General features: G+C 39.8%; 1 protein-coding gene across 5 annotated transcripts in view; it reads left to right on the plus strand.

Annotated features, from left to right (window-relative positions):
• LOC105482769 (dimethylarginine dimethylaminohydrolase 1) overlaps positions 1–17,183 on the plus strand; it is a 255,199-nt gene that overhangs the window by 115,520 nt on the left and 122,496 nt on the right. Inside the window, exon 1 of one of the 5 annotated variants that reach the window (XM_071087777.1) lies at positions 17,164–17,183. The exons of the other annotated variants lie outside the window; for them this stretch is intronic. The gene's annotated coding sequence lies outside the window, so the exon portion shown is untranslated. Of the gene's footprint in view, positions 1–17,163 lie in introns of those variants that run through there. 5 annotated transcript variants of the gene reach the window in all.

Consider the following 17,183-nt stretch of genomic DNA (forward strand, 5'->3'; position numbering starts at 1 on the left):
TTTCCAAGCATGGAATTGGTTCTCCTTTTATGAGCTCCTAAAACTCTATAAACTTGCTTTTATATTTATCATACCACATGATAATTGCCTGTTTACCATTCTGTATCTCCCACTATTACGTAACCTGTCAGGGCTAGAATCATGTCTGCATTGGTCAACATTTTGTCACCAAGGCCTTGCACACAATAGGCATGTAGCAAATATTTTGTTGAACAAATGTTCTCATTATTTTAGATTAACCTTAATTCTCCCTCCTTATGATGTATTTGGTGTTTCACAAGCATTTGCAATCAGTAAGGTCTCAAAAGTTCTATTATGAATGTAGGTGGTTTATAGCTATTTCTTCTACCCCCTATCCCTGTCCCTGTCCCTCTTTCTGTTGTTATTGTTGTTTTGTTTGTTTTTATAAAAATCTTGAGAAGTTCCTTCTTAATCAAAATATCATGTTTCATTTAATGGCTTTTCTTCCTTGGAATTCAAGAAAGTATTCCTGTGAAAGTCCAGTGTTTGCCTCAGTGAGGCCTCAAAGATTAACAAAACACGGCCCCTGTGTGCAGGAAGCCCAAGTTTTAGTGAAGGAAACTGTATATACAGAAAGTCTGTAAATAATGTTAATTGTCTAATAATTTTGTATCTTTAGATTTTGAGTGTTTTTTATGTTTAATACTTTAAAGAAAAATCAGTCTTTAGAGGCCTATCAAATTTTACATGACTCCAACTTGCTTTTTAGGGAAGAAATGCAACTTCTCTATTTGTTTGTTTTTAGAGACAGGGTCTCACTCTGTCACCTAGGCTGAAGTGCAGTGGCATGATCATAGCTCACTGCAGCCTTGAACTTCTGGGCTCGAGCAATCCTCCTGCTTCAGCCTCCCAAAGGGCTGGGATTACAGGCATGAGCCACTGTGCCCGGCCAAAAGTCAATGTTTAAATGTCATGTAATGTAAACAAATAATCTAAAAGATGATGTAGGAGAAATAACAGGGTGTGAGGATTGAATTTTTTTAATTAAAACTTTTGTGTAGATAATTCATGCCTTCAGTGCCAAAATCAAATGGTACAAAAGGATATGCAGTGAAAGTGGGTGTTGCCCTTCTATTCCCACTCTTGCACCTGCCTAACCAGTTCTCCTCCTTAGAGGCAACTACTAATGCCATTTTCTTGAGTTTCTGTCCAAAGGTTCTTAGTACCTAATGAATGATTAACTGACAAAACTTACTTAAGCAAAATTGCAAAATATATCCTGTGCCTTTTTGCCCCTTTACTTTTTTTGTAAATTTATTTGTCATTTACTCTGTTGAGAGGATTGCTCCTTTTTAATGGCTATTTTATTCTTTCCCAGGTACCAAGTGTTAGTATGTGGGATAATTTTGTCTTGGAGAAAACCACACAAATGCATTCTTACAAAGTGATGATAGCTTTAATTATTGTTTCCTTGAGCTTTTGCATTTTTAGGGGCCTCTTCAGGAAGAAGTCAATGCTTAGCACCAGGTAATAAATCCCAAAAGTGGAATTAGGCATCAAATGGGGCAATGGGGACATAAATGGAAGGGATGGGGAATGTAATTTGGATAGATGTTCCCCTTTTATTAGGGTACTTATTAGGACCTATATATTTTGGTTCTGGGTTTATTCTCTGGTTAGGAAAAAGCGTAAATAGGTTCATCCTGGAGGCAAGTGAATATCACGGTAATGTCTAATAGCTATAGCTAACAAATGCTAAGTTTTTGAATGTGTGTGAATCCTAAAAGGTGGCATTATTAACCCTATTCAAAAGATAAGGAAACTGAGGCTCAGGTAACTGAGGTTAAGTAACTTGTCCAAAGTCATACACAATAATAAGTTGCAGAAATGAGGTTTTTATGAAAATCTAAAGGTCATTTTTTGCATGAAGTTCTTGTTGCCAATTGTAGTTAATTCCAACATAGCATTAAATCTATGTAGAATAACTACCTAAATCCCATTTTACACATTAATGATATGCAATCTAACTCGAACACTAAGTGAATCATTTTACTTCCCTTCTCTCATAAATAAGAATACGTTGTTTTCACTTCAGTTTAAAAATAACAGTTCAGTCATTTATATAACCCCCTAAATTGCCTAGGCACCATTTGTGCATAATTGTGTCTTTATTTACCAGCAGAGTGGATGATTTTTTTAAAAAATACATACATTTCCTCAAATTTCTGTTTAGCTTCAAGTGAGAAAACTGCCCCAAACCATAATTAGAAATTATTCTGACACCAAGATGGAAAGTGAATGTGCAGGGGCTCTCCACATTGCAGCAGATTAGCAGTTCTTGATAAATCATCACCTTCAACTAGTTAGAACAACGGCTCCTTTTCAGGATTTTAAAAAATTTTTTGACTCTTCTACATAGCCTTGGCAGTAACGTTTGGAAATTGATGTGTCCCAGAGACTGGGATGCATCCAATACTGTAGTCTCTTCCTGTACAGTTGATCTTGAAAGCCTTGAAAATAAGGAACAAAATGAGTAGGAAGTGACTTCTATTAGATACTACTAGCTGAAAATGAGCTTTCTGCAGAGATTCTTAGACTCATTAGAGAACCATTATAAAACTAAGAAGGCAGAGCTAGATCCCTTGTAATTCAGATATGCTGGAACATTGCCTTTGCATGTATTTGAATTCTTATGAAGCTCAGATTTCTTCAAAATTAGTTTTTAGTATAATAATGGTAGGTATCCATCCATTAATATAAACTACAAAAACAGAAAAACCTACTTATGACTTTTGAACAAACAGATTTACCTTCTACTGCCTTTGTGTCATAAGTAAATTATCCATGTCATCTTATGATTCTCAATATAAATTTGGAGGTGTATGTTTTAAAAATGAGTACTGGTTATTAATTTTATGGGCTTTTGCTATTAAAATCTGTAACCATTTCAGAAAGCCTCATTTTTTTGACTAGAGATCTGGATATGTGTAGTGTTCCTTCCTTCTTATCAAGGGAGTATCATAATTAAAGATAAAACCTTAATAAAAAAGAAAAAAGTTTCATTTATATCTTATGCAGAACACAGTGCAGTATTTATTTCAGGTTATCCATAAATATTTACTTACCATAACTGAATTCTCTGAAGTTCCATCAAAATATTCACCTGACCTTTGAAGTTAGCTTCCATCACTTCCCCTAAACTGATATTAGATATTAAATCTGTCAGACTTCTCAGGCTCATTTCATAAGCAGGTGCTTTTCATCTGAATAGACAAGCAGGCATAATCTCAAGCAACAAATCCAATTTAAAAATGTGTGTGTGGCGCCTGTAGTACTAGCTACTGGGGAGGCTGAGGCAGGAGAATCACTTGAACCCAGGAGGCAGAGGTTGCACTGAGATGAGATAGCGCCACTGCACTCCAGTCTGGCGACAGAGCGAGACTCTGTCTAAAAAAAACCAAACCAAACAAAACAAAACCAAAAAAAAAAGTGTGTATGTAATGCCATCCTAGTTCACTTTGTCATTGTCAAGTAATTTAATAATGTACATCATCTTCCTGAAGCTGATGCTGCTGAAGGAGCAGTAGCATCCCATAGAAAGCAATGAATCACCAGACTTTGGACTTTTGTTTCTAAATGTTTAGATCATCCAAGCAACTATGACAAGAGGAATCAGCATGACAAAGTACAAAGGAGAGCACAAACTAATACAAGGTTGGTTTAATTTTGTCCAACAAATCAGTGTGGACAAGAACCTGACTTAGTTAGGTTAGCAGATTAAAAGAACTATATCATTTAAGCTGCTTTTGCAGCTGGATGGGCTTATGGGGTAAGTTATCATCCCAGTGAAGATATATACATCAGCATTTTCCTCTATTTGAATATGTGTAAGTAAACCTTTGCCTTTATTAAAAGACGTTTTGGGCTGGGCGTGGTGGCTCATGCCCATAATCCCAGCACTTTAGGAGGCCAAGGCGGGCGGATCATGAAGTCAGGAGTTCGAAACCAGCCTGGCTAATGTGGTGAAACCCCGTCTGTAATAAAAATACAAAAATTAGCCAGGCATGGTGGTGGGCACCTGTAATCCCAGCTACTCGGGAGGCTGAGGTGAGACAATCACTTGAAAGCAGAAGGTGGAGGTTGCAGTGAGCCGAGATCATGCCACAGCACTCCAGCCTAGGCAATAAGAGCGAAACTCCATCTCCATCCTTTTGCCTTGATTCTTTTGTCATTATTTTGCTTAAGAAATATTAAAGTTTTCCAGTTTTTGTGTGGCATTAACTATGAGTACCATGATTGCATGAAAAATGACTCTGCTTTTGATAGTAAAGGGATAATAGTTGTGTTACTCATATCTGTTAGTACATTGAATAACTGTCTATTATGTCCAGACCGAATGTTTGGTTCTGGGGAGATACAGATGAATTAGACACTTCCACTGCCCCTGAGGACCTCACAGTCCATTGAGGGAGGCAGATCAGTGACAGACAGTTGCAGAACACGGGGGCAGATTTTATGATACAACTCTGCCCAGTGCCACGAAGGCTCAAGGAGATGTGTCTCACTCACACCAAGGCTTCCCAGAAGAGCCATTATTGTGTGAGAATTAACCAGGGGAAGGCAGAGAAGAGCAACCTTCCAGATACAGAGAACGGGATGAGATAGGATGGGGGTAATAGTCCAGTGAAGATTAATTTTATTAATGTTGAAAAGATGTAGAATTGAGAAAAACTCACCTGTGCCCTCTCAGATCTTTCGAAATTTCAGATCCAATTCCAAGTTCACCAAAAGAAACACATGCATAACTAGTTCTTTCTTTTGGGTCTAGAGGATTTGGCCACTTTGCACACCTCATTTCTAAGTGTACTTCCCTCTTACTCTTATCCACGTGCTCCATAATGGTCTGGCACCCCTTCTAGGATTCCTGACTAGCACAGTTTAGGAACAATGTAGCCCACTCTGGAGTTGACTAAAGTCTACTTTAAGTCTGAAACTTAAACATTTCCTGAGCTTGCCATTTAGATCCTGGTAAGGCACTTTTTTGGCGGTGGAGGGTGGGGGGTCCTATAAGTTATCAGTATATTCTTTGCTGGGGGATTTTCTCCCTTGACCCATAATTTGTTACATGAGGGTATATCAGGAAAACCTGTCATCCTGTAGTGTGTAGTTATATACAGATGCTCCTCAACTTATAATGGAATTATATCCAGATAAACATATCTTAAGTTGGAAATACCATAAATTGAAAATACACTTAATACCTGTAACCTACCACACATTATAGCTCAGACTACACTACTTTAAACATGCTCAGAACATTTACATTAGCCTATAGTTAGGCAAAATCATCTAACACAAAGCCTATTTTAAAATAAAGTATTGAATATCTCATGTAATTTATTGAATACTGTACTGAAAGTGAAAAACAGAATGGTCATGTGAGTACTCAAAGTATGGTTTCTACTGAATTCATATCACTTTTCACCATTGTAAAGTCAAAAAATTGTAAGTTGAGCCATCATATATCAGGGACTATCTGTACATTACCCATGTCAATGGCAAATAAGAGAAAACTAATTTATATTTGCTGTTGAACTGTATTTTTATTCACAAATCTCTCCATCTTGACAGTAGTCACCATTGAATCTCAAGTGCAGCGTAAACTGAGAATGCATCTGTAATTATGGGTTGAATTTTGCATGAGCTACAGGAGGCGGCCAGGTGGGGATACCCACTGTTCTGGGGGCAGGAGACACTGGTTTTGATTTTTGCAGTGATATTAAGATCAAATAGCTGAGGGTTTATTTTTTTTCTTTTTGGAGCCCGGGTTGTGGGGGAGAGAAAGTGTAGGGTGGGAAAGAGATAAGAAGATGGGGGAAAGTGGATGGGGAGCTGATGATAACTTACATTTGTGAAATGAAATTGGAGTTTGATAAATAAAAAATACTGGATTTTATTCAACCAAAGACATTATACTTGTTCTGCTTATTAACTAATCGTATGAACTCATGCCTTGTTAATGATAATCCATTATGAGATGCAGTTGAATTTGCTAAATCTATTTCAAAAGCTCTGCTTACTCAACCATTTGTAGCACATTTGACAAGTAATTTTTTCTATAGAAGACTTTAAATAAAAACCATTGAAATAGTGTAAGATCCTAGACCCACATACTTTCTGCCATCACACATCACTTTCCTCAGTGTCTGTCAGTTGATGTTTTTGTGTGGTGAATGTGAACCAGTGGCCTGAAGAAATGGAGAGTAAATGGTGACGAGGTATGTGCTGTAAGTTGTGTTTTCTGTTATAACTAAGTCTTGAATTACCCATAGTAATTCTTTCTTATAAACCTTCCATATATGTGTGCTGGTTTCTATTCCTGATGCTGAACTGTTAGTTTTCTAATATTTAACTTTTGGCTTCCAAAACTACAGGAAGTTATTTTTCTAAAGAAAGACAAAAAAAAAAAGATACCTACTTAAAAGTAGCCTTCCTATAATTAGCTGTGTACACATTAGCCAAATAAGGTATAGATATAGTCATTTTTAGCCTGAAATGATTGAAAAAGGTGAAATGAATGAATTAATCTTGGTGCCATTTCAAAATAGTAATAGAAGAAAAATAGCCATTTTATTCTTTTAATTATTTTTTGAATCATAAGGGAACCATCATTTCAGGAATAAAGATTATTATAACTACAGTTTGGCTTTGAGTCATATTTTAGGCCATTTATGATGTAATCGTATTTTCCAGCTCAAGAGTTTTGTGTGAAGAGATTTAGATCTAGTACTTTATTTTGAAATACCCAAACTATTTTTTAAATCTTGCTTTGGGAGTTTTCTAACTTTCTGCATGCCATCCTAGTTCTCTATCAGGGACCCTGGTTTTCCAGCTCCCTTTTCTCGGAAAAATACACAGTTGGGATGTTGAAGGGACCTAGCCAAAAAGGTTACTGATTTCTTCATTTTTGTCTTTTGTTACTCTCAAACTAAACATCATTAAGGCTTCAGGCCTCCCTAATCTCTGAGTCTTCCCAAGTCACCCCAAACAGTCCAATTATGACCAGAGCACAGCTTCAAGACAAGGTTTTTGTACCATTTTTCCCCCAGCAGCTGCTCTCTACCCACTAGTTGGTCATGACATCAATTTAGTGGGTCATGACCAGATCTTTCATTTTTATTGTAGTAGAATCAGTAGAAAATGTCAGAGTGTACTGCAACATAGTGTCATAAGGGTAAGTATTGTTTCATAAAACTTGTTTCATTTTTACACACTGTGTTTGTGTATACTGATTAGGTAAATTTCTTACACTAGGTCATGGTAAAAAATAAATGTGAAAAATCCACTGCATCCCCTTTCAACCGGATTGCACTATTCAGCCTCTTTATAGAAATTCTGCAGGGCCATTCCTGTTGGTCAGTTGGGTCCTGGGAATCATGGCCAAAATCTCAGCATTACTTTCTGTCAAGTCATGTTTGATTTCCTCTCCCTTGTGTTGACTCCTTACAGTGATGGTTTCCTGACTGTTTGGACCCCTGTCCATTCAGCAAACTAGTGTTGAGTCCGTAGTTGTGTGTGGCCTGGTTGATGTGATTGGGGAACATGAAGAGGAGGAAGATTGTCAGTTTCACCATTTGCTAGAGGCTGATTCTACCTTTCCTTCTTTGGTGATAAATTTTAACCTGGTTAAGAGAAGGTTATGTTAAGACAGGAAAGCATAGTTTTCTCTCTGAACTTGCATCTTTTGCATTTTGCAGAGGTGGCGAGGGGGAGATTTGGTGGCAGTAGCATTCCCTGAATCCCTTGCCAGGGGTTGTACCCAGTAGGAAGCAGTAGCATCCAGGTGGGGGCTGAGACCTACACAAGCACTGGGAGGCATCAGGATCCAACATCAGAATTTGACCACAGATACTCTTGGGGTAGTGACCAAAACTCAGAACACATTTTGGTTCAGAGAACCCCAGCATGTGTTCAAATACAGAATGCGCTAAAATGTGATTATAATGTTCATGTCATTCTCAGATCACTGGCTAAAGGCCTAAAAGAGATCTTGGAAATAACTGGTTTCACTCTCCTTCCTTCACACTTATGCAACACTGGATAAGTGGAAATCCTGCCTTATGTAAGAATCCAAAGTAAATTTAGTTTTCTCCCACAAGTAACTCATTGCAGCAATATTTGTTGGTAATGGTGCCTATTAAGTATGAGACATCTGGACTGGCATATAAATTGGGGTTCGTTCTGACAAAGTATATATAGATGTTTAGTAATGGGCCAATCTGTGATTGCAGGGAAATGGAGCGCCCAGTTTTCAGTGGTGATCCCTTTCTCCTAGCTGAGCAGCCTAGTACTAAGAGTGGAATGTATTCCCTTATACATGCTCTTCTGTGCCCCCCAGAAAGAGTGCTTTGAAGATTCTGATAAGAGACATTAATGATAGAGGCAAACAGTGTGTGGCTATGACTGGAGAAATTGTGTGTTTGTAGGAAAAGGGCTTGGAATTGTGAGACTTGGAGCTATAATTACATGAGAAAAAAATGGGGAGTGCAGTTGTCATGTCCATGTCTGCATTTTTCTTTGTGAGCACTGAGCTGGATAACTGAAGCCTCTGAGTGGTTTGCAGGAAAGCTGAGGATTAATACTGCTTCTAAACTGTCCAGTCCTCTGAAGGAAGTTTCTTGGTGAGTGGAGGGAGTAATAGGGATTTAAGTTAGAACATTTTCTTGAAAGTAAATGCCAAAAAACACACAAGATATAGCTCGTTGGCCTCAATACAGCTGAGGGCTCAATTATGATTCAGAACACGCTCCCTGAAACACTTGCCTGCCCTGAGGTCAACCTAATGACTGGAAATTCTGCAAATGCAACAGCGACTATCACTTGGCCTGTTTTTATAACATACACACACACACATACACAGGTCTGGATAAATTCAGTTTTCTAACAATGCTCTTCTTGTGAATAATGCTTGGTGGTATTGTGGATCATCAAAAATGTTTACAGGGATTCTTGAGTTACATTATTTCAGTGGTCCTTTAGCCAGGAGAAAGTTTTTGTTGATGTTGGTTTGCTTTAATGAATTGTGCCTTTTTTATTGGGCTCTTTCAGCCTGTGATCACCTCCACGCAGGTCGTCTTGATTTCACCTTTGGGATGGGCTTTTATGGTGCTATCTATGGAGGAGAAAGCATACGTGCAGTTCCTACAACTTCCCTACCCTTCTTTACCTTCCTTTTTTGGGGGAGTTCCTATAACACTATGAGTTTGTTCTTATACTCTAGGTCCAGATGGCGATTTTCAAATTTTAAGTTCAACTCATTAGTGGATCATAAAGTTACTCTAGTAGGTCACTCCAGTTTTTTTTTTTTTTTTGGTTGTAAAGAAACTGGAGTAGAATAGAAAATATCAGAGTGTATTCGCAACCCATAATATAGCCAGGTAATGTTTCATGTAACCTTTGTTTCATTTATACACATACACACATCTACATGTTCCCTCTTTTGCTGTAGGTTGCAACATAAAGTGTACTTCTTACTGTGGGTCATTGTCAAGAGGCTTTATTTATTTATTTATTTTTGTCGCTGTCAAGAGGTTTTAAATCTACATATCTAGGAGAGCAAAAAAACCTTAAATAAATGCTGTCATTTTAGCTTTTGTTGCCATTCTTTGTTGTTTGCATCAACAGAATGTTGGCATGTGTCAGAGGCACTTGACTTCCATTGAGCAAATGGGCTGTTTGGTCTCAGGGCACTGGGTTTTTCATTACCTAGTAGGAGGGTAAAGCCACTCATCCAAAGGCAGCAAAATGCAGGGGATGGAGACGAAGAGAAGGAAAACAAACAGTGTAGGTGGAAAGTCTCAGGCTCTTCCCAGTAAACAGGCATTTTCAAATATCAAAGACTCCCCTGCATTAATGCTACAGAGTATTTCTGTCTACTTAGAAGTGATACACTCATTTGTAAACCAAATTATAATGTTATGGTATTATAGCCCAGGATGGCAGGTGTTCAGAAAGCATACCACTTATTAAAATGGCCATATGAAAGCCTAGTACATTTTCTGTTCTATTGACTCCAGTCTCATTTCTACTGTTTCTACTTTCCTCTGCTCCTCACTGAACTGCCCACCTGCTCCCAGACCCACAATCACTCGAGATATCAAATCAGCACAAGATTCAGTCTTCATCACCCCTCTCACATACATACCTCTCACTCAACCCAGGTGTCTAGAGACCCGTGCTTCTAAGCTGACTCAGGAGGCAGACTTGCTTGACTCCTGGGGCACTTGTTGAGAGGGGGCTTTCTCTTCCTTTCCATGTGCCCTGAGGACCGGCAGGGGACAGCTATAAATTCAAATTGTGGTTCCAGTGCTTATTAGCTGTGTGGCCTTGAGCAAGTACAGCATCACTTTCATCATCTGTAACGTTGAGAGGGTTTTGACTACCCTATAACTTTGTTATGATGACTACGTGCAATAATACAGGTAAGGTACTGAGCAGTACCTTGCACAGAGTAGCTCTTCCATCAGTGATCAGTCCCTCTTCTTTCTGCATTTATATGCTTTTTGTCTTTCTAAAGGGCTATTATTCGAGCCCCTAAGGATTGAGGCTGTGCTTTTCTCTTGCTATCTTCTCTTCCTGGAAACTGGAGACTTCCATCCATTGGGCTGTGGCCAGACCGCCTGTGGCCTGCCCGGACTGAGATTCTGTCCAGCAGTTGGCATTCATTGCTCTTGTATTTTGGACCCCTATGCTGACTCCACCTGAAACATGCCAGGAGGTTGGTAAGACCATTAGAGATATGCACTTGATCTTCAGCTGGCAGCTGGGCCAGTCACCCAGCGCCTGTGCCACTCTACAGGCAGGTCTCCTGTGGGCACTGGCCTCCTCTCCAGCTCACGGTTTTAGGAGTAGGTCATCAGACTCAACTGAGTCAAAGGTACTACCCTTTCTATAATTTCTCTTCATCCTCTGATCTTCTAAGTGAATGAATACTTAGAGATATTTCTGCCATTAAGCTTATCATCTGATCTTGAACTGGTCATATATTAGCATTTGAATTTACATTTTAAGTATCTTTACACATTCAATATATTGTCCATTTTAAGTACTTAAAAAAATTCCTCTTACATTGCAGGTGAAATTCCACCTGGAATTGATTCTCAGTTCCACTTCTCAGTTGCATCATCTCAGGCAACTCACAAGTTTCAGTTTCCTATAAAATATCTTTATGCCTTCTTCCCAAGGATGCTGAAAATCAAAGTTTTCTGAATGCTGTGATGCTGTATACAACAGTGATTACAGTGGTAATGTTATGATGAGTGTTGGATTGTATGTATGGTAATAGTAACATTATTACTTATGGACTGGAGATAACTAGCCTATTCTTGATGATATATTGGATTGACTAGATTTGACCAATATCCTTTGCACAATAACTGTGACACTAAGCTCTGACAACATTAGATAGAGGTCCTAATAGAAAGAGAATACTCTTCAGTCACCTCTAAAGACCCAGACCTACCACTTACTAGCAAGATTAACTTGGCCAAAAAAACTTTTGATACAGTTTTGTCACCTGTAGGAAAGGGTGACACTACTTTTATTTATTCAGCAGGCAATTGTTGTTGAGTGCCTACTAAATGCAAAACATAAAGTAAACAAATATGATGCTTGCCCTCATGGAGCCTGTAGTTTAATTAAAGAGATAAGCATGAAATAAATAATTGCAAATATATGTGTAATTAAAAATACCAGTAAGTGTCCTAAAGAAAAAATGCAACTTGTCTCATAAAGTTGTAAAATGTCAATAAGAGACTTTACCTGCAAAATACCTGAGTATCAGCTTTTAGATGAGACGAGTGTTACCTGTGTTGCAGAGGAATTAGTAGATTACCCATGCTATTGCTCCTGTTTGTACACCCCTGATTTTATTCTTAGGAATATTCCCTCTCTCTGCTGGAAGGGACTAGAATCCTGCCCCTGTACTCCAGCACCATGGGCACCTGCCTCTGGCCAGCTCTGACTTCTGGACCCTGTGGTCTGCCTCTCTCTCCAGTACAAACACACCTCTTATCCACCTCCCGACTTCATCTGCCACCTGTTCCTGCTGCCATGCTTTCCACAGATCCAGCCCCACCTGCTTGGACTTTCACCCGCCACACATGCAACTCCATTGTGCTTTATGTAGTTTTCAGGTTCAGAGACCCCTTCCAGTGTTACCCACCTTCTCCCAGCTAATCCTTTCACCCACAATAAACAACAGCAATATCGTTTATCATGTATTTACTGTTGCCAGCACTTTAAATCCATCATTCTCCCTAGCTGTCTTGGCCCGCTTCCAAGCCCTGGAAGCAGTCTGGCTATTAGCAGAAGAAGTAAAGGTCCCTTGTTCAATAGGTCTTTTGGTCAGCCTCATCATTCTGCTGATGGCCCTACCCCAACATGACCCTTATTCATTTCATATGCACAGGTAGTGCCTTGGTTCCCTTAACTGGGTTTACATCTTGACCCCTTTTGTTGGTTTCCTGCCTAGATTCCCTGCAGAAGACCCCAAGGCTGACCTCTAGTCCTCATATGAGAGAATCTCTCAAACATACTGCTATGCCCTTTTGATGCCATGTTCTGCCAGCCCTTTCATATGTCTGCATTGGGCCAGACACCAACCTGCCTTATGCTGGGCTGTGCCCTCAGCCTAGCCCCTTCTGTGGGGGCCTCTGATGCCAGATGCCATTCTGAGTCTTCTTTCTTTTGCCCAGAGTTGGAACCATCCCTGGTCACTGGCCTTGTGCTAGTGGGCCATTTTACTGACTGAACTCAGAACCAATGTGTGCTTTTATGTTTTTAAAGTATTTACTAGATTTAGCCTCTTAGGAAGTTTGAGGTATGATAACTTGACTGAGGCACACCCTTAATTTTCTATCTCTCTCACCTCCTCCTGTAGTAACTAGCTATATAGCTATCAATTAAATGCTACTTTTCTGTCTCAATTTAACAAACTTGTTCTTGGAATGCTCACTAAACTGACTTGAGTCCAATTTTGTAAAATTTGTAAAATTCTTTGCTGGCAGAAAAGAAATTTTACTGTGGTTAATTAAACAGATTAAAACGTGATTTTCTCAGTTGTCAAAACTGTATTTGATAGATTTCCTGTGTTTTGTGGGGTTTTTTTTTTTGTAAAAGAAAAATTATTCACATTATTGTAATTCCATATTGTGCAGAACAGGAACAAAGGAAGTGATGCAGATCCTTTGGTAGAAAGGTCATTTGAGTCACTGGAGTGTCCTGAACCATAGGGGAATTAGAGCTCCTATTGGTGCGATGCACAGCACATTTCTTCAGAATAAGACACCGTGGAGTTATCTGAATGTTTTTCATGTGAATATTTGCGACAAAGGAGAGCAACAGAGGGATACTCACTTGTAAACAAAGCGGGGTGGTGAAGGAGGAAATGAATACTACATAGAACTCTAAAATGAACCAATCAGTTTTTCAGTCTCTCACTTTTAATGATTCCTGTCATTCTTTATCTCTTAGAACAGAGATGATTGAGAGAATTAAAGAGTAGGCTTAGTAATGGTGAAAACACAAATTCTGATTGGTAATCCAGGATAACAACTTCAAAGTAATAGAGCTTGATGTTCTAACAAAGGGGTGTCCGATCTTTCCTCTTCCCTGGGCCACATTGGAAGAAGAAGAATTGTCTTGAGCCACACATAAAATACACTAACACAATAGCTGATGAGCTTAAAAATATGTATCACAAAAAAAAATCTCCTAATGTTCTCAGAAAGTTTACAAATTTGTGTTGGACCACATTCAAAGCCATCCTGGGCCACATGCGGCCCATGGGCCATGGGTTGGACAAGCTTGTTCTAACAAGAAAGCATGATGAAGATGCTGGCTCCTGACTACAATGGGTGGATATTTACTGCTGAACACACAGCACTGTACAAGGTCTCCAAGGCCTCCATGTCATCCTTGGGTTAATTAAAATAAGGGATGAATTTAGGCACGCAGCTGGCTCCTCTTTCTGATGATTCACTGTGAAGGAAGAGGGTAGTTTTGCAGAGAAGAAATCCTTGCAGTGTTTCTGTCAAGGATTAGCCTGTTGATGAGGAAATTCAGACATCAAAGGTCAGTGTAGCTTTTGGTTAACATTTTGCATAATTCAGACTGACTAAACCTATAATTCCTGGTAACTCCATTTGAATCTTTGGCAAGCCTTGGAAGTAAACTGGAGCTACCTCCAGGCTCAGACTAGCAATCATATTACTAGGTCAGTGATTTTACATTCTAGTCAGATTCCTTTAGGTTGCAAATAACTGAAACATATTCCTGCAAGAAGGAGGAGGAAGATTGTAAGGATAGACTCAAGTAGAAACCACAGAATCATTAGGGACATGAAGTCTCTCTTTCTCCTCATGCCATCTCTTCTCACTGTCCACTTGCTTCATTCGATTCTCTGGTTTATCTTAAGCTTCCTTGTGGCCCACCCGAGTTTACTTCATATTCCTGTAACTTAGCTACTGTGGCATTCTGACTCAGATTTCCAGTTTCTCAACTTAAAATGTTTATATGGAGAGCCTCATGGGTCCATACTAATTTTTTGATGCAGGCAACCAAGTGATAGATAGCTGGCCAGCCTATGAATAGACTGAATTCAGTTCAGGTGCCCAACTCTGGTTCAACCAGATGTAGGTTCAGAGGCCAAGAGCAGAGTGGGTTTGCTTAGAACAGCAGGCAGATTCCTGCATATAAATAGGCAGGCAGTGATTGGTGTCTCCTGTGTAGCTGGCCTCCTCATGCTGATAAATGAATCCAAACACTGACCCGTCGTGAAATAAAGAGTGCCTTGTGTGGGGAAGCCACATTCTGATCTTTTATTCCATTGAGTTTTAAAATTCGATGATGATCACCTTTCTTTCTTCCTGTTGAAAGGTGGCCTGTCCTATATCCCTTCAGTAAGACACACGTCTCTCGTATCCTAGGTGAAATTTAAGATGTAATGTAAAATGCTATTGCTGCAGGAAGAGTGGACATCAGGAAGAAAAGGGGCAAATAGGAAGAGAGAAGGAGAGGAAGAAAGGAGGAAGAACTAACTGGAAATGAAATCCTCAGTTTCTACCCAGAAACTTGATACATCTCCATGACACTAAGCCATACGCTAGAGGATTGGGGGAGAGGTGGCAGGAGAATTGAGGGAGAGGGAGAGGAAGGGAGGTGGGATTGAAACAAGGGGACAAATAACAGGAAGGAAAGGATTTTGGACATTAGGCCTCAGAAGGTAGAAATTCCACCTTGATGTCTTTGGCATGATGTTGCCAAAGGACTTGGAATGGACATGATCAACTGGGCCAGATGGCCCATTTTCCCTTTTCCTGAAAGCCCACCAGTTGACAATTGATATGGTTAGGCCTTATGTCCCTACCCAAATCTCATCTTAAATTATAATCCTCATAATCCCCACATGGCAAGGGAGAGACCAGGTAGAGGTAATTGAATCACGGGGGCAGTTTTCCCTGTGCTGTTCTCATGATAGTCAGTGAGTTCTCATGAGATCTGATGGTTTATAAGGGGCTCTTCCCCCTTTGCTCGGCACTTTTCCTGCTTGCTTGTGAAGAAGTTGCCTTGCTTCCCTTTCACCTTCTGCCACGATCGTAAGTTTCCCGAGGCCTCCCTAGCCATGTTGAACAGTGAGTCAATTAAACCTCTTACTTTTATAAATTACCCAATCTCAGGCAGTTCATAGCAGTATGAAAGCAGACTAATACAACACATCCATGAGCAATTGCTGGGGCAGTACAGCTCACAGCATGAATGTCTCAACTTCTGCCACAGTCAGGCATGCACCAGAAAATAAGTGTCTGGCTGTTCCTGACGTCCTTAGTGGACTGTAATATTTTGAATTTGCCATTCTAACAAGTGGTCAGAATTGCAGATAGCATTTAACTATTGGGATCGATTCGTTTGGCTTTAAAATGTAACCTGAAGTCAGGTGTGATGGTTTATGTCTACAATCCCAGTATTTTGGGAGGCCAAAGAGGGAGAATAGCTTGAGGCCAGGTGATTGAGACCAGCCTAGGCAACATGAAGAGACCCTGTCTCTTAAAAAAAATTATCTGGGCATTGTGGTACACACCTGTGGTCCCAGCTATTCAGGAGGCTGAGGTAGGATGATTGCTTGAGCTCAGGAGGTCAAGGCTTCAATGAGCCATGTTTGCACCACTGCACTCCAGCCTGGGCAACAGAGCAAGACCCTGTCTCAAAAATAAATAAGAAGGTAAGTAAATTAATTCAATGTAACATGATATTTTCATTGAGCATATACCCTTTAAGAAGGACAGAAGGACCTCGTTATTCTTGCAAATGTCTTCACTTGTTTTTTACATTAACTGTCTATCCTAAATTGATGCCATATAGTCTGACCTGCAGATTCATATTTGTCAAGATTTCTAAATATTTGATCTTAGGCACTCTCTAGTATTGCACAAATTACTAATCTTTTATGCTTTTTTTCCTTGATAATTAAAAAAGAGTATGCTTAAAACTGAATTCATCCTCCTAACCTAGTTCGGGTGCCCCTCCTCCTTGAAGCACCGCACACTCCTAGAGCTATCATGTCCCCCCCAACCCCCCCGTAATGCTTAATACTGAGTGTCAACTTGCTTGGATTGAAGGATACAAAGTATTGATCCTGGGTGTGTCTATGAGGATGTTGCCAAAGGAGATTAACATTTAAGTCAGTGGGCTGGGGAAGACAGACCCACCCTTAGTCTGGGTGGGCACAGTCTAATCAGCTGCCAGCACGGCTAGAATATAAGCAGACTGAAAAATGTGGAGAGACTGGCCTAGCCTCCCAGCCTACATCTTTCTCCCATGCTCGATACTTCCTGCTCTAGAACATTGGACTCCCAAGTTCTTCAGTTTTGGAATTCGGACAGGATCTCCTTGCTACTCAGCCTGCAGATGGCCTATCGTGGGACATTGTAATCGTGTGAGTTAATACTTAATAAACTCCTTTTTATTTACATATCTATTCCATTAGTTCTGTCCCTCTAGAGAACCCTGACTAATCCCCCTACTTTGGTCAGCACATAGCGCTCCATATTGTCCTTACTTATTTGCATGGTTACTCACATATCTATGAACTCCTTTCCCACAGCACCTGTGACCTTTTCACTTCTGAGCCTCCAGCACAGAGCACAGTGAGGAGCACACAGTAG

The sequence above is a fragment of the Macaca nemestrina genome, chromosome 1, assembly GCF_043159975.1.
Source record: "Macaca nemestrina isolate mMacNem1 chromosome 1, mMacNem.hap1, whole genome shotgun sequence".
Taxonomy (NCBI): domain Eukaryota; kingdom Metazoa; phylum Chordata; class Mammalia; order Primates; family Cercopithecidae; genus Macaca; species Macaca nemestrina.